The sequence below is a fragment of the Giraffa tippelskirchi genome, chromosome 2, assembly GCF_054371585.1.
Source record: "Giraffa tippelskirchi isolate mGirTip1 chromosome 2, T2T-mGirTip1v1.2.pri, whole genome shotgun sequence".
In the NCBI taxonomy this organism is placed as follows: Eukaryota; Metazoa; Chordata; class Mammalia; order Artiodactyla; family Giraffidae; genus Giraffa; species Giraffa tippelskirchi.
The window spans coordinates 57,920,150-57,947,799 of NC_137276.1; the positions used below are offsets into that span (position 1 = coordinate 57,920,150).

The following is a 27,650-nucleotide window of genomic DNA, read 5'->3' on the forward strand; positions in this document are numbered from 1 at the left end:
GACATCAGTTTTCCCATCTGAAACGGGGCTCCTGAGTCCCTGAGCACACAGGCTGTGGTGAGAACCAGGAGGTGAGAGAGACAGAAAGAGGCAAAGGGGCTCTTGCTGAGGAGGTGGCTGTGCAGGGGAGCGGAGAGAGCAGAGTGAAGCAAGTCTCAAACTCTGTGCAGGCTGCTGCTTCCGGTAAAGACCCAGATTCTCACCAAAGCATCAGTGTTTGGTGGTTTCTCACTAAGGAAGTTCAGGGTAAAAATAGCTCAGGAGGGGACTTGAATCCTGCTAGCGGTGGGGGTAGTCACCGCCTGGTTAATACACACAAAAAAGGGGGAACAGCCTTACTAGTAGCCACGTGGACTTCAAGGCTCACCTCCCTACACCCCCTGTCGTGGGACAGGGCTTTCTACTCTGCAGCGGATGGGAGATGACTTTCCAGCCCAGAGCCTCAGAATTGGAAGGGGCTAAGTCCCTATACACCATCTGGGGTCACCCTGATCTCAGGGAGCCATCATCCTGCCCACTCCATCTCCCTCCCCAGTTGGATTTCTGGCCCGCTCTCAAGGATGGGCCATTAAGAAGCTCTCTGGTACCAACTCCTTGCCAGCTGCCTCACAAGACCTTCCTGCGGGAGGAGTTTCCAGCCATGCCTAGCAACCATCTGCCAGTCCAGCCTGATGGTCAAGGGTAGAGAACCTAGGTCTCCATCCTGAGAGTGATGGGATCCTGAAGCCCATCTGTGGTGCAAAGGGAGGGAAAGACAGGGAAAGACAGCCTGACCTCTCCTAGTACCACCCAAGCCAGCTTCCAGCTGGACTCTAGAATAGGGGCTTATCTAGTGGACCAGGCGCCAAGGCTTGTAAGATTTCCCCAACACCAAAACACAGACAGACCTTCAGCCCAGGCAGTCCCCTGAGAAACCCTCTCTCCAAGGTCTTAAATGAGATCTTCACAGCCTGGTGTCAGGCACCACAGAAAGGCCCCTTCCTGCTCTATGGTGCAAACCCATCTCTCCTCCTCCAGCCCGCCTCCCAGCAAACACTTGTCAGAAGTATGTTCTGCATCCACCACTTCTCGGAAGGGCGCCCTGCAGCAATGGTGGCACCATCAGCGCCCATCGGGGTCTCTGGGCGCTGTCAGCATCAGGGCTGCATCCTGACAAAGGAACAGCTTGAAGTTAAGGACCCTCGGCCGCTGCCTCCGCGGAAGGCTTCCTGGCCCATTCAGATTTTTGCAATAGAAGCAGCCAATTGAGGACGCAGCCTTGTAATATGTCTGCTGGAGAGCCAACACTTCACCTTCGGGAGTGGTGGGGGTGGTGGTAGGGGGAGCAACCTGGCCCCGGGCCCCAAAGAGAATGAGGGCCCCCTGTACGAGCGCACAAAACGGCCCGGTGCACGCCGGTGCCACTCTCGCGGCCAAGCCTCGGGCTGACACCATGCAGCACACGGCGCTACCCACAATGCACCGGCCCTTCTCTGTCACACACAGGCACGCACACTCACCCCCGCTCCCGGAGGGAGCCTGGCTCGACCCGCGGGCGCCCCGGCGCCGACCCCTCCAGTCCCGCACTTACCTGGAAGTTGCACCGGCCTCGACCCCGCCCTGGCGCCCGCAGCGGGCTGGGGACCGGCCGGGGGCGGCCGCAGCGAGCGACTCCGGGCAGGGTTCAGCCGGCGCGGAACAAAGGCTGCGCGCAGGCAGCGGGCGCCGCCTGCATCCCCGCTCCGCGCCGGGGCGGCGGCGGCGGCGCGGGGGCCCGGGTGGCTCCGGCGCCCGCTCGCTCCGCGCTGCCCGCTCCGAGGGCGCTCCGGCTCCCGCGCTCCCGCTCGCTGCTGCCCGCCACCGCCGCCGCCGTCCGGCTACCGCACCGCACACATCAATTATTCATCGCCCGTCTCCAGCTTCCCGGGCGAAGCCAATCACAGTCGGAGGCTCTGCTAATGGGGCCGCCGCCGCCGAGGAGGCAGCCAGCCGCGCGCCCGGGCGCAAGCGACAGCCCTCCGGGGACGGGGATGGGCCGGGGGCGCGCGGGGGGCGGGGGCGCACAGGGCGCGCCGGCCAAACTTCCCACGGCCCGCGCCCTGCGCGGCGCTCCCGCACCCCGCCGGCGCGACCACCCACCCTGCGTGCGTCCGCGTGGGGCTGGGGGCTCCGGGGAGGCCGGGCGCGCCGCGGCTGGGGGAGGGGAGGGAGGAGGAGGAGCGCGGGAGGAAGATGAAAGGCTAGCAGACCTGCCTCGGCGTCTCCAGGGAGCCCTGGCTCGCGCGCGCCCTCCCCGCCCCGCTAGTCTCGCCGTCCGCACCCCCGCCCCGCAGCCCGCCGCCCGCACTCACTCGCGCGCGCAGGCCGTCGGCCCAGCCACTTTGCTGCGAGGGAGCGCGAGCGAGTATGAATCCGAGGCAGCTCACATTTCAAACTTGCACGCAGGGGCGGTGCTGGTGCACGCCGCAGCTGAGCGAACGCACGACCCGACGAGCGGCGCTCCAGCCTCCGGGCGGGGGCGGCGACAGGCCCCCTTCCCTCCCCCGCCCAGGCAATTAATTGGAAGCAACACTTGTAAGAGTGGGTCTCCCGGAACGCTGCCGCCCAAGGGGGCCGCCGCGAAGGCACGGGCGGTGGATGACTTCGGGTGTCTCCTGCCCCCCAGGAGAATCCTCCCAAGTGGTCATGCTAATAAGGGTCCAAGGCCGGGTGGGGGCGGAGGAGGGAGCAGGCCTGGAGGCGGCCTCGGCCCCGGGGGAGGAGAGGGGGCGGGGCGGGACTGAGGCATCCGGATTGTGACCTGGTTTAAAGGATTTTCGGAACGGGCTAAGGGGCGGAGAAGGCAGGCGGTCTGGCATCTTCCCTGGCACAGAGGCCCCTGCCACCCCTGGGATTCCCCGAGGCAGGGTGAGCGGGCGCACGTACGCTCGAGCTCGCTGACTTCGGGGAGTCCCTGTGCCATGGAACCAGCGGTAGGGAAGCCGGGGGTGGTGGCTGCGCGCGGCCCTGCCCCGCCCTGGGAGCTGCTGCATCCTGTGGTGGCCGCGGCCTCTTCCTTCCAGCCTGTCTGTCGCAAGGGCTCCTGGCGCTGAGCTGAGCAGACACCCCTGGAAACCAAGCCGCCGCCCTGCCACCCCAAAGGAATCTTCGCCCCTTCTTCTTTCGTGGGCACTTCCCATCACCACGATCCTCTTTGGGACAAACTTTATTTTAAGCCCCTTTCCCCCAGCCCTACCCTCTCGCAGTGCAAGTTTCCTGAATGGCGACCTAACTGCCCAAACAATTAGGAAGGTAAGTGGGGCCCCATCTTTCACTCTAATGAAAGACAGCCAAAACTGTCTTGAAAAATCCCCTCTATATGAGACTTCCCTGCACAGCTCTCCTTGCCATCATGGGGAATTGACCAGGTCTGCTAGCCTTTGACTTGGCTTCTCCTGTTCTCCTTCCTTCACTCCCCATTACCAGCCCCTTGTTTTCAATCTGAGCTCTGGCTGGCCCGGAAACCTTCCTGTCTGTCCTACTGCCAGCCCTGGAAGTGCCTCAAACAAATCACTTATCTAGAAATTATGTTCTTGCTCCCTGTTTGACATAAATCGTTAGTAGGCTCTAATCCCACCCACTGCCACTTGAAATATCACTTTCAGAGATGGCATTTGGAAATGCAGTTGTCATGGGCTTTCCCTCCGAGGGGCTGGTTAAATGGATTAATTCATACTTCATAACTTGCTGCCTTTGGACAAGAACTAGCTTCCTGCAAGAAAGATTAATTGGCATCACCTTCCTGCAGGGCCAACCCGGGGGCAGCCAGGGTAAGGACTTTCCTGCTCTGTCCAAATTCCAAGTTTTGCTCAGTCTCCCATCCTCGGAGGAGCCTTCCTCATCCTGAGTTACAATGGCTTCTTTAGACACAGTCAGTTATTCACTGAGACATCCATTGGAGGACCTGCCCTCCCAAGCAGCCACAAAGGGGTTTGAGAGCCCATGAGGGAAGAGCCTTGTGGCCAGTGAAGACCCTCCCATTTTTCTCTTTGGTTGGTCCAGTTCGCTTTCCAGATCCCATAGACCACAGGCTCCTATCCAAAGCCCAGTGCTCAGCCAGTGACACCCAGAAGCAGAGGAGACACGGCAATTTGGTCCATTTTTCAAAAGAAAACATTGAAATGAGTGTCTCTAAGACCCGTTTTCTAACACAAATCTGGTTTTAACAGGATATCAGGGCTCAAACCTCAATTATACAGAACCCAAGTCACCAAGACCCCAAATAACCAGAACACCGGTCTTCTGGATTCTTTCCACCCAGAAGTTCTGTGCAATGATAGTTCACAATATTTGCCTGATCCTTAGTGGCTTCGGAGCCACCAAGGACCCTAATGTTTGAAACTTCCGGATTCATTCTTGAAATACTCTGCATACGTCAGTACCTATGTGGCTCTAGGCACTGAATTCAGAAAAACCATTCCTGTAGGTTGAACCAGAATTTGGACTGGAACTGAGCAGAGGTTTACCTGAGGCACACAGACCTGGAGGCCCAGCCTGGGAAACTAGTAACAATCCCACCCCTTCCCCTCCCCCAGGGTGAGAGAAAAGTATTGATATGCTTATTTAAACTTCTCAGGCCTGGGACCAACAGATTTTCCCCAGGTGAGAGGGAAAAAAAAAAAAGGTAAATACCCTCCTCTAGCAGATTTATGTAATTAGGAAAACAAATTGTTTTCAAGAATCCATTCACCAGCCTGCACGGAAGGCCTCCAGGCCAAAGCTAGGGTTTTCACATGCTAATTTCAAGACCTGCTTGGTCCCATTCCAGCCCCACTCTGGCCCACTAGGTTAGCAAGCTCTTAATACTACAGCCCAAAGCCTAGAGAAACATGGATACTCTGACCAGTTCCTGATTCAGAAAGGCATCGCCCTACTTATTCAACATTCCAACTCCACTTCTCTCACTTCCAAAGATTTTCTTAAAAGCCTGAGGTCCAAAGTGGCCCGCTCCACTCCCTGGGCGTCTGCCTTGATAAGGATCTACAGGAAAGAGGCAGCAGAGAAGGGCGCTCTCCACCTCTGCACGCAGTCACTCGGCGAGCTCTCCGAGTGACCTCGGCGAGGGGGGCACAGCCCGGGGGAATGACTTGGGAGGCAGAAGAAAGGGAGAGCTGCGGCCCCAGCGCCAAGGCTCCTTGATGAATGCCCGGGAGCGCTTGGAAAGCCCGATTCAGGGATCAATGGCTGGTGGCTTTTCTTGCGGGTGTTTGAACTCCTCCAGCCATGGGCCCTGGTGAGGAGGAGCCGCCAATAAATCACAGCACTGCAGCCGGGAAGGCAGCCGTGGCTTGCACTGGAGGGTGTGGGAGGGAAGATGCTTCACCCAGCCGGGGAGCCTGTCCTGTAGAATCCACCTCCACAGGACCAACCAGGCCATGGAGGGTGGGGGTGGGGGGAATGGGATGGACTCTATGGTGGAGTCTGGGGTGTGGGAGGAGCTTCCTCCAGGCCTCCCCAGCTCACCTCCAGAGGGATGGGCTCCTAGATCCTGTCCCAGCCCAGGCCAATGAGTATGAAAGAGCAAAGCCACTGGACGTAGGTCCCCCATGAGTGGAAAAGTGGTTCCCAGGCCCAAGGCAGGGTCACCTCCTCTGCAAGGCTTTACGAGGGGGTGGGGGCGGAGGTGGCTAGGGGCATACAAAGCCCCAGTTCCTTCCAACTGAGACTGAGAAGCAGAACAATGAACCCCAGAGTCACCCTGAGCCAGGTCTTCCTCAAGCAGGGTTTGCTGATTCAGCAGGTTTCAACAAGGATCCCAGTGACTCAAGGATGTCACCCATGCAGGCTCCAGCACTCAGCAGGGAGAGTGAAATAGACAAGGAGGCCCCGAGTGGTGTCCACGGGAGTGTGGTCAGCATGAGCTCCGGCCTTGGGAGCTGCTTGGCCATCTGTCTCCACACAACTGGGCCTTCTCGGGGTGCATGGAGGGGCGAGCGGGGCATGGAGTGGGTTCAGAAAAAGCATACACACATATGGGGGATAACTGGCCAGGGGGGATTTGTCTCACTGCCAGCTCAGTTGCCCCAGGAAGATTCAAGCAGCTGCGCTGGGTGTGAGTTGATTCAGGGGCTCTGCCTCCAGGGACCTTCTCCTGGGGTTTCTGCCCACCTCTGAGGGGTCAAGACACAAACTCCCATGTCCTTCACTAAACCTGTTGCCTCTGCCTCTTTCCCTCCCTCCTTCACCCTGGGCAGCCTCCTTGATTCTACACGTACAGTCTCAAAGAAGGAAGGCCCAGCTGAGGTTCGGCTTCGCCAGCCAGTGAAGGTGTCTCAGCCAGCCCTGGGGCCCCTACCCACACATAGGGACAGCAGGAGGGCACAATCCCACTGAGGACACCCAGCTGAGAGTCCCAAGCTGGCTCCAGGCCTCTCCTCTGTCCACAGTCATACAGAGCTCCTGGAGACAGAGTGTCTGCTAGTGCCCGGCACAGTTCTAGGCACTTTCCAAGTATCAACATGCCATCCTCATCCAAAGCCTCTGTGATGAAGTACGATTAATTCCGCTCTGCAGAGGAGAATAGTGAGGCACAGAGAGGGTTAGACAACTGGCAGAAGGATTTAAACTAACCAGCCATCTGGCTATAAAGTCTGCACCAGCAACCTTCAGACTGTATTCCCAAGATGGGACTCCAGAGAGTGATCATCAAAGTCGCACAGTGAGTTAGAACTGTGATAAGAGTCGTGTCTCCCTGACTCATATTCTTTCCAGCACACCATATTATGTATATGGAAATGTCTTCTTTCTTTGTATTTCTTTTTCCTGTTTAGCCTCTGTGAGATTTAACCATCCACCTTGCATTCTGGCTTGTTCAGGGCTCCACCTGAAGGGGGGGAGGGGAGTGACGGTGGAGAATGAGACTTCTCTGGCTCTGAACCTCCCATCACTGCTCCCCACCCTTCCTGGATGTATCCCACAATGGGGCCCTCATCCCCCACTCAGGCTGCATTCCCAGCAGTCTGTATTTGGCATCAGCCCAAATCTTACAATCATTTCGTTAAAAAAACAAAACCAACCCCTGCCCCACACTTGATGGGCACCTCTGCGAAGTCTCATGGTTGTGAGGTTATCAGGGATCCAGGAAAGCCTCCTGCCAGACTGAAGGAGGAGAGAGGATGGGGGAGGGAACCCAGAAACCAGGCCTGAGACGGGCCCTCAGGTGGCTTCTGTCTAAGAGCTGCTGCCTGCCCCTCCACCCACGCAGCTGGGAAGGCAGCCACACCCAGGCTGTCTGCCCACATCACGGGGATGTCCACAGCCTCTCAGCTACACAGAGAGGTTGGAGGGGTCTCAGCAAAGACTGGAAGGCACTGACCATGCCCCTGCTAGCTGAAGAGTTATGGAGGAAGGAGATGTGCCTAGATTTGGAGGCCGAGGCTTAGGAAACAAGCACTGACTAGCTGATGGCCTTGGACAAGTCACTTTGGCTTCCTTGGACCTCTGCCTCCTCCTTTGTAAAATAGGAGTGAGGCCAGCAAATATCAGGTGCTGGGGAGGACCAAAGAGATAACAGCGATCACTCTCAAGATGTTGAGAAGCCACAGGGTTGTGGGTCCCCACATCCCCAAAAGATGCTGAAGTGCTAACCCCCAGCACCTGTGAATATGACCTTTTCTGGAAACAGGACAGCAGATGATCAAGTTACAATGAGTTCATTAGGGTGGGCCCTAATGTCGTAGGGCTTCCCGGTGGCTCAGTGGTAAAGAGTCTGTCTGCCAATGAAAGAGATGTGGGTTCGATCCCTGGGTTGGGAATATCCCCTAGAGAAGGAAATGGCAACCCATTCCAGTATTCTTGCCTGGAAAATTCCATGGTCAGAGGAGCCTGGCGGACTACAGTCCAAGGGGTCGCAAAGAGTCAGACACTACTTAGTGACTAAACAGCAGCAGCAGCTAAACCCATATGGCGGTGTTTTGATAAAAAGTAGACATTTGGACACAGAGACAGACATGCACGCTGGGGAAGTGCCATGTGAGGGCTGGAGTTCTGCTCTCATGAGCCGGGAAACTACCAGAGGCCAAGAGAGAAGCCTGGCAGAGGTCCTTCCCTCGTGCCGTCTGAGGGAAGACAGCCCTGCCACCGCAACACGTGGATCTCAGACTTCTGGCCTCCAGAGCCGCGAGACAGAACAACCCTTGTTGTTTAGGCTACTCCTGGGCTACTTTGTTATGGTGTCTCCACAAACTGATACACACAGCAACGCTGCCGAAATCCAAGTTCACAGCTCTTCATTCCTCTGCTTAGACCGCTCCGGCTCAGTCAGTTGCAAAATTCCACGTCTTTACGATGCCCCACAAGACTCTGACTGACTGGGTGCCTGTCACCTCCCCAACCTCATTTCCTTCCAGTCTCCCTGACTTCAGACTGTAGACACCCCCAGCACTCTTTTCCAGGTGGCCAGACTCACTTCCCACCTCCTGCAGGCCTCCACGCAGGGGACACCTGAGTCGCAGGAAGCCTTGCTCAGCCACTCTGCTCAAAGCTGCAGGCCCTCTTCAATAGCTACCACTCCTCCCTGACTTAGGCTCCTCCTTAACTGATGATCAATTATTCCAATTATTTCTCTTGGTACCCCTGTCTCCCGTGCTAGAAGTCAAGCTCCCTGTCAACAGCGACTTTTGTCTGTTTTGTACATGTTTTATTGATAGGATCTAAACTATGCCAAGTAGATGCTGTGTGAGTGAAGCATGGACCAGCTACCTGAATGAATAAAGAATGAGGGAATGAATGAGTGAACAGTTGGGTCTGTGGTGCCCTGCTTTTGCTCTTTGATGCTACTCAGAGACTGGGTCCCCGACATGCTGTCTGCAAGAACGTGGGATGTTTCTCAGTGGAAGCTGCCTGTGCAGACAGGAAGCTCAGGTCAGCAGACAAAGGGGCTGCCAGAGGTGGTGAGGAGCTCGCCACCCAGGCCCCTAATGAATCTCTTCCCATTGATTTTTGGAGTCGCCTTTGAAGGGATGGGACGGCCAAGGCAGCTCGAATGTCCGTGCCTCAGCACTCCTGGGGTTTTATTGCTTCTCCCAGGACACAGCTGTGTCGGTAGAGTGGGGGGGCTTCCGGAAGCCCCCTAGTTGGACTGACATGAGCTCCCTGCAGTTGGAAAGGCAATTTCCCTTCCTGCTGTAGCTGTTGGTCTCTCTGCCTGCCCGGCTGCGCGACACACCTCCCTGTCTGGGCTGAGGCTGCCAACTTCACTCCTGATGATCCCCAGACAAAGGCTCACGCAGGCACCAGGAGGGTGCTGTCCTCCACTCTGTGGAGGAAGAAATGGAGCTCAGACGGGGGAAAGATTTCAGTCCGGACACTGACTCAAGGCTGGGGTGGGTGGGGGCCGGCAGGGCTGAATCAGGCTGCCCCAACAACCACTTGACCCCAGGGTGCCTGGCAACCTGCACAGCCTGTTACATGCAGTGCCTTTCCCTACACAGCCTCTGCTTGCATGTTTGGAACCACCAACTCATTTAGCACTGCAGTAAAGAGAGCCTAGTCTTAATTTTCAGATTAGGAAACTGAGGCTCAGAGAGGGACCAGGGCTTCCTCCAGTCACACAGCCACTTAGAGGTAGAGACAACACTAGATCCAGGGCTTCTGGCTTATTCCAGAGCCCCAGGCCATCTCACCCAGTGTTGTGTTTCCACCAACGGTAATGTCAAGGGTGTGTTCTGCAACCTGTAAAGTCCTAGACACCTGAGGACTTACCATTCTAAAGGGCTCTTGGCCACTCACTGTCTCTTTCTATGAGCTGGGATTCAAATGGGGAGGACCTGCCTCACTCTGTTCTTCCCCCTCCTCACAGGGAGGTTGGGGGCCAGATCCTGGACCTTTGTCTTTTCCTCATCCACAGTGGGCAGCGGCGGGGAGGGGGGGGTGTCACATGCATCAGGAAGATAGCTGGGGGCATCAAAAGAAGACAGGCTTGGGCTCAAAAGAAGGAAGGAGCTCCTGACAGGGTTGCCCATGGTGGCAGTGAGCACCTTGTCATCCAAGGTGAGTAAGTTGAGGATGGAGAGTTGTAGAGGGGATTCCTGCAACAGTAGGCTTATGGTTTCTGAGGCCCTCTTGGTTCTGGGGTGCTGTGATAGGTAAGAAGAGAGGAGGGTGCTTGAGAAGCATGCCCAAGCACCTCGGTGCATCTTGGGCAGCAGTACAGCAGTTTTATGAACTTCCTAAGCCCATTAAATCTCACCAGGAACCCTGCGTCCTCTGGTGCTCTGCCCACCCGCCTCTCCTAACAGTCCTGTGGGAGAGAACACCCCCCCACCCCCCGCCACAGCTGCCTGCTCCTCTCCAGTCCCCTGCTCCCTGCTCATGGCAGCTCAGGGGATCCAGTGACTTCCCTCACTCCTGCAGTGTGGTCCCAGGTGTCCCCCACCCCCGGGGTCTCTGGACATGAGCAGACAGGCCACGTAGGAATGTCTGGGGAAAATCCAAAGTGGCCGCCAGGGCAAGGCAAGGAGTGGGAGGCCTGATGTTGAAATCAGGATCCACAGAGCTGAGCTCAGCAGGTGTGAAGAGCATACCCCTCAGCCCGGAAGCCAAGTCCCACACTGAGACAGATGCTGCCTGGGAGAGAGGCTTGGGGGTTTGCTGCATGATCAAGGGCAGGTCACTATGTCTCTCTGGGCCACAGCTTCTCCACCCAGTAAAAACATCTAGTGCAAATGTGGGACATTTCTTTGCTGCTGGGGGCACGTGTCTCCCCAGTTCTGGCTGGGAAGGCCTCAAGAAGTGTCACTATTGATCTGACCCCCACTGATTTCCTGTAAAGGATGGAGCAGGCCAAGCAAGATGCTTACGATACACAGTCGGCCCTCCATAACCATGGACCCTGCATCTGTGAATTCAACCAATCGTGGATCAAAAATATTTTTTAAAACTTTTTTTCAAAAAGTTCCAAAAGGCAAAACTTGAACTCACTTGTTGGCAACTATTAACATAGCATTTATGTTGTATTTATAACTATTTACTTAGGTTTTGCATTGTACTAGCCTTTATAAGTAATCTAGAGATGATTCCAAGTAAATATAAGCACATCAGTTTTGGTAGACTGTGAGTTCCACGAGGACAGAAATTTTGTGTTTTGATCACTGCTGAATCCCTCGTGGCTCATACTTGGCACATAGTAGGTGCTTAACAAGTATTTGTTGAATAATGGTTATTCATCAAGTTATTATCCCATGGAAGTTAGATTTCAGCTATTCTTTAATTTCTTTTTAATTTTCTCCATGCCATAATTGTTCTGCGAGGAGTTTGTATTATTTTTGCTATGAGAAATAAACACCCCCATACAACCACTCTCATTTTAGAATTAAATGAATTCAAAGTTAAGACTTTCCCCACCCTAAAAAGTGCTGTGCATCATCTTCAGAAGCAATAACTCACGAGGCAATCATAAAACAACTGTGCGTGCATGCTCAGTCGTGTCTGACTCTTTTGCGACACCACAGACTGCAGCCCGCCGGGCATCTCTGTCCATGGGATTCACCAGACAAGAATACCGGAGTGGGTTGTCATTTCCTCCTCCAAAGGCTCTTTCTGACCCAGGGATCCAACCGGTCTCTCCTGCATTGGCAGGCGGATTCTTTTACCACTGAGCCACCATGTCACCAAATGAGCTTCCCAGGGCCAACCTGTAGGCAGCCAGGGCAGGCATATTTGAAAAGTCCCCATCCATCCCTTTCTTTCTGCATACATCACAATTTCATCTCAGTAGTCTCTTGACTGGGAGAACAACCTCCAGCCTGTTTTCCCTGCCTCTGGTCTAGGTCCCTCCTCTACCCTGGGCTTTCTCAAAAGCAAATGTGATCACATCACTTTCTGTCTAAAACCTTCCCTGGCTCCCCAGTGCTGTCAGGATCAAGTTCAAATTCGAGCTCCTTAGATTGGCACTCAAGGCCCTTATGCATGGTCTCTGAGAGCACCCGTGTGCTAGCCTCAACCAGGTTGCTCCTGTCTGGATGCCTCTAGTAAGTCCCTCAAAGACATTTACAAACCCTGGTTCACCCAACTTTACTGGAGATGTGTGCTGCTGCTGCTGCTAAGTCGCTTCAGTCGTGTCCGACTCTGTGTGACCCCATAGACGGCAGCCCACCAGGCTCCGCCGTCCCTGGGATCCTCCAGGCAAGAACACTGGAGTGGGTTGCCATTTCCTTCTCCAATGCGTGAAAGTGAAGTCGCTCAGTGCTGTCCAACTCTTTGCGACCCCATGGACTGCAGCCTACCAGGCTCCTCCGTCCATGGGATTTTCCAGGCAAGAGTACTGGAGTGGGTTGCCATTGCCTTCTCCACTGGAGGTGTGTGCCCCCTCTGAATTCATATGCCAATCAAAGTGTTGAATAGTGGCTGGGTACCAGTATGTAGCTGGGAGGAGAAATTGCCACAAATCCAAGAGTGGCAGGGAATCTGAATCTTGGTGGGGGAGTCTTGTCCAAGGGGAGAGGAGCCAGGACCGCTGTGATGAATTTGAGATGTGGGACAAGCCATGGGCCAGCAGCTTGGGTTGGGGCTGTCGAGGAGGAAAAAAATAAGCTCTGAGGTTTGGGGCTGAGCAGCTGTGCCTCTTCCCTGCCTCAGTTTCCCCATCTGGGGTGCAGGCAGTAGTTTGGGACACATGGTAGGAAAGTACAACTCTGGGAGCAGGACTCCTGCTGTTCCCTCCCCCACCCCAGCAAAGGGAGCCCAAGCCCCCCTTGGGCCTCAGACAGACCTGGGAGTGTGGTGTGTAATTGAATTTGGCCTAATTACCTAATTGTGCGGAGGAACAACCAGTACCGACAGAAGCCTCAAGTGTCGGAGGTGATTGGAAGCCAGGAGCCAAGAGGCAGCCTCCAGGTTCGCTAGGCGTTTAGGGGAGCAGTGCCAGCACACACACCTTCATATCCTTTAAGCTCTCAGTTGCCTGGAACCCTGGGAAGCAGGGGGCAATGGTTCTCATTCTACAGGTGAGGAAACTGAGGCTCAGAGAGAAGCATCTTACACAAAGTCAGAAGAAGCAGAGAGAACAGTTGAAGCCACATTCCTTCAGCACCCAGGGCCTTTGCGCATGCTGTTTCCTCTACCTCAAATGCCTTTCTCTGTCCTCTTTGGGCAGACTTTCTCCTCAGAGCCTTTCTGTGAGGATCATTTCCTTGAGAAAGCTTTCTCTAAGCTCTGAGGCTCAGTCCCCCTGCCCCCCTCGACCCCTATAGAGCCAGTGATGACGATTACATCATCATTGGAGGGCGTTTATCCCAAGTTTGTCCTCTCTATCAAGCCCTGAGCTCCTAGAAGGTAAGGATTGCACTGGGCTCACTCACGCTATCCAGGCATTCAGCATAGGTCCAGGACATAGGGTTGCTCAACACCTGTTTGCTGAACAAATGGATGAATGATCTCTAAATTCCGGAATTTTTTCTAGATGGAATCTATTGGTTTTCTGCCATCACTGGCCTGAGCCTTCGGGGTGGAGGGCCTCATCTGCAAGGAGTATTGCACCTGAGACTATGACTAGGGTCCTGCAGAGTCACAGGGAAGGACAGAGGAGCCACTCTGTGGGGCCCTGAGCTGGGAGCTTCAGATATGACATCCCACCATTGGGAGATGGGAGATGAAGGGACTGGTCCAGGGTGCAAGCAGCTACAATGGTAAGCTAGGATTGCCTGAGTCTGGGACCTGGCCTTACCACCCCTCACCAAGCTCTTATCAAATGACAGACTGAATGAACAAGGCTCACTGACAGAGGGACATGTAATTTAATCCAAAGAAAATCATGTGAAGAGTGGAATTTCAGGTCTTGTGAAACAAGGCAGGAGAGAGATTATTAGATCCCTCCACAAAAGCAGCTGCCCAGTGAGCTAATTCACATGCAGCCCTACTCCCCAGATGCATCCAGGCTTCCATTCAACCAGGCTCGGGGTTGTCAAGCCTCCCTCCTTTTTTTATAAGGTGCTCTGACCTGGTACCCAAGTGTGCAGGAGCGGGACTGCCTGGGTCTAATTCTAGCCCTGCCACTTGCTAATTGTGTGGCCTTGAGCAAGTAATTAACCCGAGTCTCAGTTTCTTCTCAATATTTTTATAAAGATGAAAGGAGAGGAAGTCTGGGCAGTATTTTGCCTAGCGTCTGCAACATGGTAAGAACTCAATAAAACTTCACTTCTTAATTGATTCATAGTAGTAGTTAAATAATGGTAGTATTAGAAGCAATAGGCTGGTGTGAGTAATAGCAATAGCAGTAAGAGTAGCTGTCCTTGGAGTAACAGTGCTACTACTAGTACTGGGAAGAATATCAGTGGTAAATACTGTATCAGGCAGGGCTTCCCTGGTGGCTTATTGGTAAAGAATCCGCCTGACATTTCAGGATATGTGGGTTCAATTTCTACGTTGGGAAGATCTGCTGGAGAAGGGAATGGCAACCCACTCTAGTATTCTTGCCTGGGAAATCCCATGGACAGAGGAGCCTGGTGGGCTACAGTCCGTGGGGTTGCAAAAGAGTCAGACGCATCTGACCGACTAAACAACAACTGTTATCAGGCAGGTCGTACCCCTGGTACAATGAAGGATGCTGGGGAGATTGCTCCGTCTCTGTGCTAGTCTCCCCTCAGATAAAAATAGGCCAGGTGATTTGGAGAGGCCCTCTGTAGTCTGACAATCACATCCAACAGTATCAGTGGCAATTAAAATGATACCACCACGATACTTACTATTTATCCTTATTATACACCCACTGTACTCCAAAAGGGCACTGTCCTCCTGCTTCCCCTTTCCTCTCCAGGACACAGTCTCCTCTTCCCTGACCCAGCCTTCTTCCTCTCGTGGCTGATTTTTGGGGAGAGGGTACTCTTCACCCACCTGTCTTACCTCAGTTATTGGGCTATGGCAAATGGATACTGAGTCCTCACTCTGCTCAAGGCACAGCTTCCGCCACATTATCTCTCTAATTCTCAACACCCCAGACACCACAGACAACTGGGAGGGAGATATGGCTATCATCCCCTGTTCCCTGATAACTACTGCTAAGGCTCAGAGAGGTTATGTCAGTTACCTGAAGTCACACAGCTTGAAAGCAGGGAACAAGATGCAAACCCAGGGTGGTCTGCCTCCACGGCTGGACATGCCACATGGGTGATTTCTACCCTTCAGAGGTCCTGTTGCCCCACTCCACCCCATTCAGGTGCTCCTCACTGTCGGCCCTCCCCTGCTGACATGGTATGAGGTATCTTTCTGTATTCAATCATGATGACACAGTCCCACAGGCTCCACAGACAGACCCTTCCTCCTAGCAGTCATGAATCCGTCTGTCCCCACTTGGTCCTGAATGATTTAAGTTCCAAGCCTCCACTGGTCACCTGAGAGCCAGCCCTCAGGCACAGCTAGACTGGCCAGCACTGGCTCTTAAATAGGAGATGCTTGACAACGTTAAAGCCTCAGGAGATTTGTCATGGAATTGGAAGCCCTGGCAGTTGTGGGTATGTGTCTCACCTGGCCTCAGGTGGACCCCTGTGCTGTGGCTGCCCATTGGTGGTGCTGGGCCCTCTGTTCCCCCAGAGTCAACCTGTATTTCCTGATGCCATCGCTCTTGGTATCACCTCCTGCCTCTGTGGATACGTGGATCTTCCAAGCTGAGGAAGCCCCTTCTGTACAAGGAGGAGGCCTGGGGCCTGAACTCTGAAGTCTAGCCTTGGCCAGACTAGGGCACCAGCGCTTGGAAGGGAACAGATCCCATGGAAGGGGCCACCTCCCCGCTTTCCATCCTCTCTCTCTAGAGGGGCGGTGCCCTTCTCCTCTGTTGTTTTTCTCCCCTCACAGTTCTCTCTCCACTCGGGGTGAGAGGAAAGAACCAGACGCAGAAGCCCTGTCCCAGGGGGTAGGCTAGTCTCTCCCCAGAGATGCTGAGGTGCGGCTCACAGTCACACATGGGGCGGGCGCCTCGTCGCACTTGCCAGCACTCGGCTTCCCCATGGAGCTCGATGGAAACCAATTTCCCGCCGTCTGTGCCTGGGGAGGGCGAGCTCCCATTTTCTCTCTTCCCGGCCCCGTCTGCACAGACGTGGGCCCTTCACACACACGCGGGCCCCTTGCCTCCCGGCCTCCCGGCAGACGCTTAATTGGGTGGTAGTGATTCTAAACATCTGGGCGGCACATCTGAGAGTGGGCTCAGGACCACACGGAGCCTGGAGGAAATGGGAAAACATGCAATTATGTCACTTCCTCGGCTGAGGGTACTCAGGAGGGGGACAGCGCCAGACAGCAGCAGGCATTTATTTCTGGGGGTGAGGCCCAGAGCTGGGCGGGGGTGGACTGGGCGGTGCCCCTGAGGACAGTGAACCTGAGGACCGAGCAAGAGGCTGCAGGTGTCACCTCGGCAGAGCTGAGCTGCAGCCAGCAGTACCAATGGTGCATGGAGCTGTGGTCCCAAGGGGAAAGGAAAGACAAAGGAAATGAAGGCGAGAGGAAAGGAGAGGGGAGGACCACGAGGGAGAGAGAAGAAAAGAGAGGGAGGGAATGGGGAAGGAGAGAGGGAGGGGGAGTGAAGTAGGGGGAAACATTGGTACAGGGAGAGAGAAGAAGAGAAAGAGCCAGAAGGACAGAGACGGAAGATTATTTTATTGTGTTCAGCACAGAGAGAGACGTTGCATGCTTCCAGGTGACGGAGCTGCTCCTGACAGCCCACCAGGAGAGCAGGGGTCCTTCCCCTCAACTGCCCTGAGAGGATGCACGGTGGATACAGACCCAGTTCTGATCTCAGCTCGCCTACTCCCCAGCTGTGTGAACCTAGGCGTTGACTTCACTTTTCTAAGCCTCAGTTTTCCCCATCTGGAAAAGGGGACAGAGCTCTCCCTCACGGGCTGTTGGAAAAGTCAAGGCTCTCACTTGTGTGAAGTGATGGCAGAGCCTGGGGTGTCCCTGAACTGTTCCTAGTTTTTCTAGCAGCTCTGGGTTGGGAGAGCTTGCTGCTGGAAGTGGCCGGCCCCAGGGGGTTCTGCACACCACCCCTCCTCCCTTTCAGCTTCTCCTTTGGCTGATGTGGATCTGTTGACATTGTGTTTTTCTTAAGCTGTCCGAGTCTGTGAGCTTCTCACGGATATAGACAATCTCTAAGGTTACCTGAGTGCCAGTCATGACATCTGCGTGTAATAGTTGCCCATGCACGTCTGTGGAAGGGGTGAATTAGTTTATCCTTTGCACCCAAGTTTCTGCTGTTATTATAATTATGTGCCTGTTTCAAAGGCAGGCTCCTAATTTTTCCTGCTAGTAATTCCTGTTTCCTGCCAGAGACAATAGTGGCTTTTCATCCCAAACAGGTGAGACTGGGTCTTTTGGAATTCCCTACAGGAGTCCAGCCCCAGGCAGCGTTTTCCACCTGGCCAGCCTCAACAAGCCAGAAAATGCGCAGAGGAATATAATGAAGCATCTGTTAATAGCTCTTCAAGGAAAGTCATTGGCTAGAGTTCCCAAGCTCTGGGGTCTGTTTCTCTGTGGACCAGGAATAGCAAGGGCAGGCCATGACTGAGGCAGCGATGATTCCTTCCAGCCACCTGCCTGGCCACCACCCTGTCCCCAGTGAGAGGAATTACCACCTTGCAGAGCTTCCACTGCAAAACACAAACACCTGGTTGCCTGGGCAGCACCTTGCCAGGGTGACGTGATCCAGATGGTCCCTTGAGAGGCAGCTGGGTTGCCAAGGAAACAGAATTGCTGCCGCTCTAGCCAGGAGACCCGGATTCTAGATCTTTGGACCCCAAGCTTAGAAAAGTGAAGTGATTTGCATAAACTCACATAGCAAGTAGGTTTTAGAGACTGTACTGCAATGCAGGACTTAATAATCAAAATGGTTATGTATGAAGCCCTTCTGAGATGCCAGCTTGAGTTAAGTACTTTGTACTTATTGCTTTGTGCGAGACTGGGGGATACGGCTGGGGTCACATGTGGCATAGAAGTGATGGAGCTGAGCAGAGCCCAGATCAGCCTGATCCTTAAACCTGAGCTTGGACCACTGTCCCACACTGCCCCGCCTGTGGTTTCTAGATCTTTTTCTCTGCTTGTCCTGAGACCAGCGCTGTTCCAGCGGCTGGCTGGACCTGACTCAAGGGCCACTGCAAGTGTGGAGGCCAGGATGGGGACCTGCAGGCTGACTACAGTCCCAGGGCCTGGTTCCTCCTAAGCCCTTGCTCTGCTGTGCATGTGACTTGGGTAGCTTATGAGGGGCAAGAGGATGGGGGTCTGTTGACCAGGGTCTTTCTATCTGTCCCTGCTTGCCAGATGGCCCCTGGGGACAGGCTGAGCATGACACTCACAATGAGCCTGATCCATGAGAGAGAAGGTACAACAACCATGGAGGAACAGAAGGAGTGAGGCTTGGAGTTGGGGCAGGCTGGTCTACATCATCGCCCTGATTCTCTTGCCTTTTTTCATCGTTTCTTTAGTCTCAACTGTCCAAATATCTATCCAGTGAGCGCCATCTAGACACTCGTTCCTCGCCTTGTTACACAAAAGGATTTGGGCAAGTGAATAAATTTGTTCATCAGTTTTCCGACCTATAAAATGGGTTGCTTCGTCATGAGAATCAGTGCTGATGTTCATAAAATACCCAGCATAGAGCCTGGCATGAAACAAGAGCTCTATAAGTGGTAGTAGTAGTGAAAATGTTAGTCGTTCAGTCATGTCTGACTCTTTGCGACTCCGTGGACTGTAGCCCTTCAGGCTCCTCTGTCCATGGAACTCTCCAGGCAAGAATACTAGAGTGGGTAGCTGGCCATTCCCTTCTCCAGGGGATCTTCCTGACGCAGGGATCGAACTTAGGTCTCCTGTATTGCAGGTGGGTTCTTTACCATCTGAGCCACCAGGGGAATGGTACTTTATTTTGTAATTTGAATTTTGTTTTTTGTGGGGCCATGCCACACAGCATATAGGATCTTAGTTCCCTGACCAGGGATTGAACCCTTATTCTCTGCAGTGGAAATGCCATGTTCTAACCATTGGGCCATTAAATGGTCCCTTAAATGCCACTTTCTCTCTTGAAAGAATTTTGAGAAGGGTTGCTGGGAGACTTGGAGAGACAGAGGCCCTCAAACCTCCCAGGCCAAGGCACAGACAGGGAGCTTCTGGTCCTATCTAGGCCACCTCAGCCAGCTCTCTTCTCTCCACTCAGCAGGCTGTCTGCCTCCCCCACTGGGGCCCAGCCTCCTCTTCTGGGGGAAAAGAAGATGCCGTCTTAACCCCATGTGATCCTCTGTTGTCTTGGAGACAGCTGTGGGCTTCTGGTCCTGGAGCCTCAGGAAGAGGCCATTTCCTGGACTGAGTTAATAGGATCCCACTTACCTACCTGGGTTTCCCTGGTGGCTCAGTGGTAAAGAAACTGCCTTCAGTAGAGGAGATGCGGGTTCTACCCCTGGGTCAAGAAGATTCCCTGGAGAAGAAAATGGCAACCACTCCAGAGTGCTTGCCTGGGAAATCTCATGGACAGAGGAGTCTGGTGGGGTACAGGCTATAGGGTCGCAAAGGAGTCGGACATGACTTAGTGACTAAACAACACCATCTATCTACCAACTTGGAGGTGGGTGCGGTTGGCATTGACTTTGGCCCTATCTAAGTAGAGGTTCCATATTTTCCAGACCCGAAACTACGACACAGGGTCAGGCACAGGGTTTTAGGCTACCTCCAGGTATGTGAGGCATCCTAAGAAAGTCTGAATGCCAACGCATTGGAATAAGATTGCTAACATGTATATAGCACTTGGAACTTTCCCGATGGCTGAGCGGTAAAGAATCTACCTGCAATGCAGGAGATGTGGGTTCGATCCATGGGTTGGGAAAGTCCCCTGGAGAAGGAAATGGCAACCCACTCCAATATTCTTGCCTGAAAAATCCCATGGACAGAGGAGCCTGGTGGGCTACAGTCCATGGGGTCTCAAAGAGTCAGACACGACTGAGCATACACACTTAGTATATGCCAGGCCTCATCCTCAGCACTATACATATACATATACTATACATGTACTCACTTAATACCTATGATGTAGGCATTATTAGTATCCCCTTTTATCGAATGAGGCAAGCTTGGCACAGAGAGGTTAAGTGACTTTTCCAAGGTCACACAGCTGGTGAGTGGAGGTCCGGGTGGTTTTCACAACCAGACATGCTATTGCAGAGTCTATGCTTTTAACTACTACTCCATTCATGAAATAGCTGAATAGTTTCTGGAAATAAAAACATTTGAAATTGGGGCCAACCAGGAAACCGTGATAATAACACTTGACACGTACTGAATGTTTACTGTGTGCCAGGCTCTCTGCTCCTCACCATCCACGAGACTGTGAGTATTGAATGAGCTCAAAGATGCGAAGGTGTTTAACCCACCAATAAGGACAAATCGTTGTCAAATACTTAATATGTCCACCTACACACAGTTCAGGTGATCTTGACAAGCTCTCTTGAGTCATTACCCTGTCCTTCCCAGCATATCTTTTCAACTTGCATATACAGAGGAGAGGGCAGCTGATGACTCCAGGGCTAGGTATTCTTATTTGAATTACAGTTCTGACCTTGGTCAAATTGCTCAATCTTCCTAAACCCCAGTTTCCTCATCTATAAAATGGGGGCAGAGATGGGTCTGGGATCATTGTAGATGTTGTATTCAGTGCCTGGTACTGGGAAAACACTGAGAAGATATTTGCTACCATCATGATTGAAAGGGGCTATAAAGCAGATTCTTTTCCTAAGCCAGCTGCCCTGCCCTGGACTCTGTAAGTCTAAATAAGCAAGGCTGATGATACCTGCACTGTTGTTAATTCCTGTCCGTCTGTCTAACTCAGAAGGTATTTACAAGGCCGTGGCTTGCAATGCATGCCTTAGAAGTTCCATAACCTCCTCGCCCACTTTCTGCCAAGTCTCTACTCCATTTCACTCTCACACCCTTGAATCCCCTGAAATCCTTCCTCTGGGGGTGAGAAAGCTAAGCTCCATCTTAAAACCAAAGCTCTGGCTTTCTTAATCCTCTTACCTGGCTCTTTCCTCTGCAGAATTAATTGCTGCCCACGGCTTTATTAACTTCTAGGACAGCCATGGCATCTTCAGGGCACCCTGGGGTGGGGTGGTGGAGACTGTTTTGGCAGGACCTCTGTCTCAGATGCACTTTTGGTCTGGGTGGTGGAAGGCTGGGTGGTGGCTGGAAGGTGGTAATACCTTGGTGCCTGAAGGGTGATAATCCTGTGGTCCTGCATCTCTCCAGAGACCATGTGCCTCCTCAGGGACACCAGCAGAGAAGCAGAGATAGCCACAGCTCTGGCTCCATTTCTGCCCCCTCTGAGACCACCTCCCTACCCCTCAGAGCCTCAGTCTCCTCCTCTTTAAATGGGAATAAGCCTGCCTTGGGCTTCCCTGGTGGCTCAGACGGTTAAGACTCTGCCTGCAATGCAGGAGACCTGGGTTCGATCCCTGTATCAGGGAGATCCTCTGGAGAAGGAAATGGCAATCCACTCCAGTATTCTTGCCTGGAGAATCCCACGGACAGAGGAGCCTGGCAGGCTACAGTCCATGGGGTCGCAAAGAGTTGCATGAGACTGAGCGATGAACACTTTCACTTTTCACTTTTGAGCCTGTCTCGGGGACCTCACAGGGCTGGACAAGGAAGGCCATATAAAGGACTATGTGTAGGATAACTGTCATTTCTCACTCTCAGAAAGGGAGCATTGATTTCAAACCCTGAGAGCAGGGACCGTGTGTGGTGCATTTATATGTGTCTGTAGCCCCCGTGCTTGGCACGGAGTAGGCCTGGCACAAGACAGTTTATCGTTCCTTGCCCTGAACATTTCTGTTGAGTATTTTTTATTTTGAGAGGCATTCCCACATCCTTGACCTCATCATTGTTCCTGTAGCTGTGAAGGTAGAGAAATGGTCTGGATGCACGAGACTGTGCAAGAAATGGATGCTGAAGGTGGGGGAGCATGGCCTGCCCAGGGGAGGCAGAGGTGGATGGTGGCCCCCAGACCCCCACGTCCTTGTCCAGGGGCTGTCTTCTTTGGAGCACCCTGAAGTGTGGGCCAGGGAGGCAGCCCCCGAGATGGCTTAAGGTGATCACGGGACCAGCTGAGAAAACCACTGCTATATCAGCTCCCTTCCCATGTTGGGGATGTTGCTAATTCAGGGAGGAGAGCATCAATTTCCTGAATCTCAGGCTCCATTTTTGACTGGCAGAGAGCTGGCCCAGACTCTACCATGGAGCAGGCACCTGGAGCTATACCTGGACCCAGGGTCCCCTCTCTACTGTCTTTACTTGGACATTTAGCGTCTAAATACGGCCAGGGAGGCTGGTTTGCCGGATAAGGTGGCGATAGAGAGAAGAAAGTTTTCTTTTCGAATTCCCATCTTGAAGTCAAAATAAGTAAGCAACCACATGAAGCATAGAATCAGAGTATGACTGGGACTCGAATATGGCAGGATAAGATGAAGATGAGATGCAGGTGATGGAAAGGGGGCCCGTGACTTGTTGCAGGTGTTGTGGATGCCTCACCACGCACCCTCGGGTGACCATGGGCACTGTGGCTCTGCCGGGCATCTCCGCCAAGGTGTGTATTGGAGGGTACATCCACCCGCCCCGACCTCAAGGAGACCCCAGCCAGTAACAGATGTCAGATGCTGGATACAAAACCTCCTCGTTCTGGCCTCTTCAGCTGACTGAGGGGTGCATTATACTCTGTCGCCAGGAGCTCCCCACACCAGGTATGGCGATTCACATCACACTTTTTCAACCACATCGTTCCCTTCCCCATCTCATTTCTCTGCTTCTCTACTGCTGTTTTCTGGGCTCTTCCTAAATAAATCGCTTGCACTAGAAACTTCACCTGGGGGAACCCAGACTCAGACACACGTCATGTGACTGAGGCGCCTCCAGCAGCCTTTCCTTTTCCCATCGCGTCACAGACCCCCGTCCCCATCACGTGGTCCAATCCTGAGCATGGAGTCCCAGCTGGGGCTCTGGATTGGAGCAGTGAGGATCCAGGTAAGACAAGTAGTCCCCTCTTGAGAGGGTTCTGCATGACCTGTTGGGGTCCCAGCCCCTAGGCAGCCCTGCTGTGAGCTGATGCCCTCATCCCCTGACCTCCTCTCCTTCCGGACAGGCCTGGAAAGCAGATCTCCAGCAGCTGTATCCTAGCACACCCTGGCTCTGTGGGGAGCCAGCGATGAGCTAATCCTGAGAAGAGAGGGAGGCAGGAAGAGTAGCCTCCCCTACGAGCAGGGGCCTGCCCCCGGGGCCCTCAGAACCAGAGAAGGCTGTGCTGGGGAAACTGCTGAGCCAGCCTAGAGACCAGGGTGCTCTCCCCTCCCCCTCCCCCTGCCAACTCCAGCCAACTCCAGAGAAACCCACAACCACCCTGGCGACTTCTGCTAACGACAGAATCCATGCTCCCTGCAGAAAATACGGTAAACAAAGTTGACGACCTCCCACCATCCAGATAGATTCCTGATTTTTAAGTTGACATTTTGGTATATTCCCTTCTGTTTCCTGTGCCTAACCAAATGTATATTTTGTTTCTGCACCTAGTTGAGGTCTTACTGAGCATGACATTTTGTTACCTTCTAAAAAAATTAATATTATGTCATAAGCATTTCCGTACGTACAGTAATCATTCTTAAGAGACCTCACTTTTCAAGGCTGCAGAGGGGCCACTGAAATACTCAGTTCCCTTTTCCCTGGGCCTTGAAGCTATTTCCAAATCTGCCCTCTCTCATTCTTCTGTGGCACTGCCCCCCTCCTCGTTCACTCCGGTCACCCTAGGGACCATCACACACCCCTCCCCCAGTTCCTCAGCCTGGGAATGCTGCATTCACAAACCCTCGGTCACGTGGGCTTCTCCCCACTGTTCTTTTTCCCCAAGAGCAGAGTGAGGCCACCAGATCCCAGGCCTCAGCCCTCAGGGAGCCGGGGATGGGGAGGGAGCCCAGGGCCACCAGCCCAGGACGACTTATCCCACCTGCTCATTCAGGATTACTCAGAAGGGGGATGCCTCCCTGTGCTCCATCTGGAGGTCCTGCTTCCAGCCCTGGAATTCAGATAACTGCTCTGTCTCTTCCCTGTTAGAGCCTCAGTTTCCTCCTCTACAAAATGGGTGTGTTGATAAGAGGCCCCCGTGGCCTCTCCCACAGCAGTGACCTGACGGAAGCCGAGTGATAAACAGGTTCTGTCCTTTAAACAGAGCTGACTGCAAGTCGGTTCCCAGGGGCTGGGTGATGAAATCCAGAGCTCTTTCCTGAGCAGGACCTGACCTGGAGTGCAGAGGCGGCTGAGCAGGAGGAAGGAAGCCAAGTCCCTCCCCCATAGCCCAGCTCTGCTGAGCTCAGATGTGGGGGTGGGGGCTGGTGTCCAGGAGCAAGTCTGTCCCTGGCCTTGACGAGGCGCCCAGCCTGGCGGCCTGGCATTTCAAGGGCAAGGGCCCGCCTGCCCGCTGTCTCTGGGGGCAGCCAGCAAGCATTCACAAATCCCCTGCAATTTGCACCCACTGATCCCGCCTGCTGGCTGGGCGGCTGTGAGCCGTTTTTCACGCAGAGCTGCGCACAGCTTTGTCTTAGACAGATCTGGCAGGGTGTCCCTGAATGGGGCCATTTGTCCTCTCTGGTGCTGGTGACGGGAAGGCGGCTGTGTGCTCTGGGGTGGGCAGAGGCAGGGGGGAAGAGAGGCCACGGGGGAGGTGTGAAGGTACAGATAGGAGCTGGGAGGCCAAGAGAGGCCAGGAATGTGACCACCGCTGTGGGGATCTGAGAGTTCCACCCTCCCACCCCCACCCCATTCAGTCAGGTGGGAGCAAGAAGGAATGTCTTCAACGACAGAGGAAAATGGTTTACGACCAGCTTTCTGCTTAAAGAGTCCTGGGTGGAAGTGGTGAAATGACCTGCCTGGCCTCTGAAGCCTGTGTCCCATCCTAGCTGTTCAACGAGGGTGGGACGCTTGCCATTGGCCCCCTCCAGGGCTGGGGTCTGTCTCTGGGCTGCAGAAACCCCACTGGGATTGAGGGTTTCCAGGAAGGCCCGAGCTTCTCCTGAGCCTCTCCTGAGTGGATCACAGGCCATAGACCGGGAGGGGCAGGGCCGGGGCCCCATCGCATTCCTGATTCTTCCCCTCCCAGGCTGGCCGGGGGCCCAGGGCCAGCCTCAGACCCCTCCCGTGGTCTGCTGGCCACCCTCCTGGGGGCTGTCAGTGCACTGGAGAAACCAGACCAGGCAGATGTTTGTCGACACAAAGCAAGTGATCCACTTTGCTTGGGTTACCACTCCTGGGCCCGGGGCTCAGGCCGCAGTGCTGGGATGTGAGGGTGTGTGTAGGACAGAGGTAAGAAACACACATGTCCACAGGGCCCAGCAGGTTTCCAAATTCAGGAAATGCTTGGGGTGTGAGACATGGAGGAAGCTCAGCACCTTTTCCAGGGGTCAGCCCCCACCCAGTCCGTGGCAGGTTGGGAGCCAAGGTTCCCATTCAAAGGAAGCCAGGCATTTGACTGGACAGTACAGTCTCGCAAAGAGTGAATGCTGGCAACTAATATGCATTTTTAAAAACCTCTAAACAGTCAGATCTCAGCTGTCTGCAGATCACTTCCAGCCCACAGGTGGGTGATTGACAACTCCCTCTGCTTGTCCCTAAAAAGTCTGGCCTCCTCTTCCTAGGAGGTTTCGGGGGCTGCCTTCTCCAGCCCTGACCTCTCTCCCGAGTTCTCTGGTCCCTGCTCCAAATGCCTGTTGGCCGCCTCTCCCAGAATGCCCCCAGAATACCCTGGCACCCCCAGACCTGCTGCTCTCTCCACATCTTCCACTCTGCCAGCAGCCTCGTGCCTCTCACCTCTCACCTCTCAGGCAGGAGCCTAGGGAGGCAGGAGGGGTGTGAGGACGGGCAGTGGGCACCTGAAGCTTTTTGTCTGGGCTCTGCCCCACCTCGTTGTGACCTGGGGAAGGTCCCCCTTTCTCTGGGCCTTGGGCTCCCCATCCCGTGGGTTCTGACATTTCCTATTCTATTATTTTAACACACCACTGGGCTGCTCAAAGAGGTCGGCTGAGGGGACTGAGTCATTCAAGGACAATGGCAGAAGCACATGGAGGGCTCTTGGGGACCTTGGACATGGTGACTGCCTGGAGCTCGGTGCCCATATACTCAGCAGGCGTGGGCCTCTCGGAGCCAGGGAGGTTGACATTTCAGCACTGCCTGCCAAATTGCTGAGAGCTGGCACGCAGCGACCTGGGGAGCAGGGTGGGCCTGCTGTGGTCAAGGAGGGGGAACAAGGGGAGGTGCAAGGCAGGTGACCTTCTGGACTGAGGCAGAGGGGGGCCCTTGGCCCCCAAGGACCTTCTCAAGGAGGAGGACGCTGCCGTGTGTGCGCGTGTGCGCGTGCTTCTGTGTGCGAGCACACAGGCTAAAGGCTGCACCAGAACAAAGAGCTGGGGGCTGGGTATCAGAGGGGCCCACGTGGAGACGCCTGACTTGGCGGTTTGCTGCAGTGTCTGCTCTGCGCTCACGCTCCATCTCTGTCTCTCTCTCTCTCTCTCACACACACACACACACACACACACACAGACATGCACGCACTGCACAGCACTGCCCCCAGGCCTGAGCTCGTGCTCCAGAGCCCACACACCCAGCGCACCGCCATCTCTCCTGACAAAGCACCGCTCTGCTCCTTGCTGCATGAGCTCATCCCACCGGCCCTCTGGCCCCAGCTTGGCCTCCTGACAAGAGAGACAGAAAGGGAGAGGGAGCGGGAGAGGGGTAGGGGAGGCGGAGAGGGGTGGGGGAGGCAGAGGGGGAGACACGCACACACAGACACACACACATGCACACGTGCACACCACACACACACGTGCACACAGACACACATCACAACACAGGGAGAAAGTCAGAGGCAGCAGGGAATGGAAGGACAGACACACGGCATCAGAGACTCTCAGAGAGAAAGGAGAGGGAGAGGCTGGGAGTGAGTGAGGCAGAGCGGGAACCCAGACAGAGACAGGAAGATGGGCAGGCAGAGAGGCTGCAGGAGCTCCGGGAACACAGCATGTTCTAGAACTGTGGAGGCCTGGCTGAGAGAGGCCCAGTTGTAGCCGGTGTGTTCACTGCACACACAGCCCTGACACCCCAAGGACCTTCCCAGCTGTACCCAGAGTGGAGGTTAGGCAGGTCATGCACCCACCCACAGAGCCCCAGGGACAGGGAGCAGTGGGAGGCAGCTTCGCTGGGGTGGAAGGGGCCTTAGAGAGTTTGGGAACCACGCAGGGGAAAGACAGCAGAGAAGGATGGCCGGAAGTAACACTGCCTCGGCACCCACTGTGAGCCAGGTATCGGCTGCGTCCCTCACTCCCATGACTTGGGAAGCTCAGTTAGTCCTCTGGGCAGCCTGTGGGATGGGCATATAATCCCTCCTTACAGATGAAGCCACAGCTCCGGGAGGTGGGCAGCGTGGTCAAGATGGGGGCCGGTGACGGAGCTGCTTCTGAAATCTGGGGTCACTACCCTGTTGTCCACAGTCTCCACCCCTCTCCTGGTCTGGCTTGTCCCCCGCAGACCCTTTATCCCACCAAAGAAACCAGCAGCTGGAGCTTTCCCCATCAGACTGGCACCCTGCCTTCCCAGAAGATGGGCCAAGCAAGAGGATGGCTGGGACCCTGAGAGCTGTG

General features: G+C 54.4%; 1 protein-coding gene across 16 annotated transcripts in view; it reads right to left on the reverse strand.

Annotated features, from left to right (window-relative positions):
• ZMIZ1 (zinc finger MIZ-type containing 1) overlaps positions 1-27,650 on the reverse strand; it is a 239,945-nt gene that overhangs the window by 65,425 nt on the left and 146,870 nt on the right. For 3 of the 16 annotated variants that reach the window (XM_081563871.1, XM_081563856.1, XM_081563838.1), the window contains exon 1: positions 2,331-2,601. The exons of 9 other annotated variants lie outside the window; for them this stretch is intronic. The gene's annotated coding sequence lies outside the window, so the exon portion shown is untranslated. Of the gene's footprint in view, positions 1-1,570; positions 2,266-2,330; positions 2,681-27,650 lie in introns of those variants that run through there. 4 more of the 16 variants (XM_081563863.1, XM_081563839.1, XM_081563849.1 and 1 more) reach the window with 3 other exon arrangements.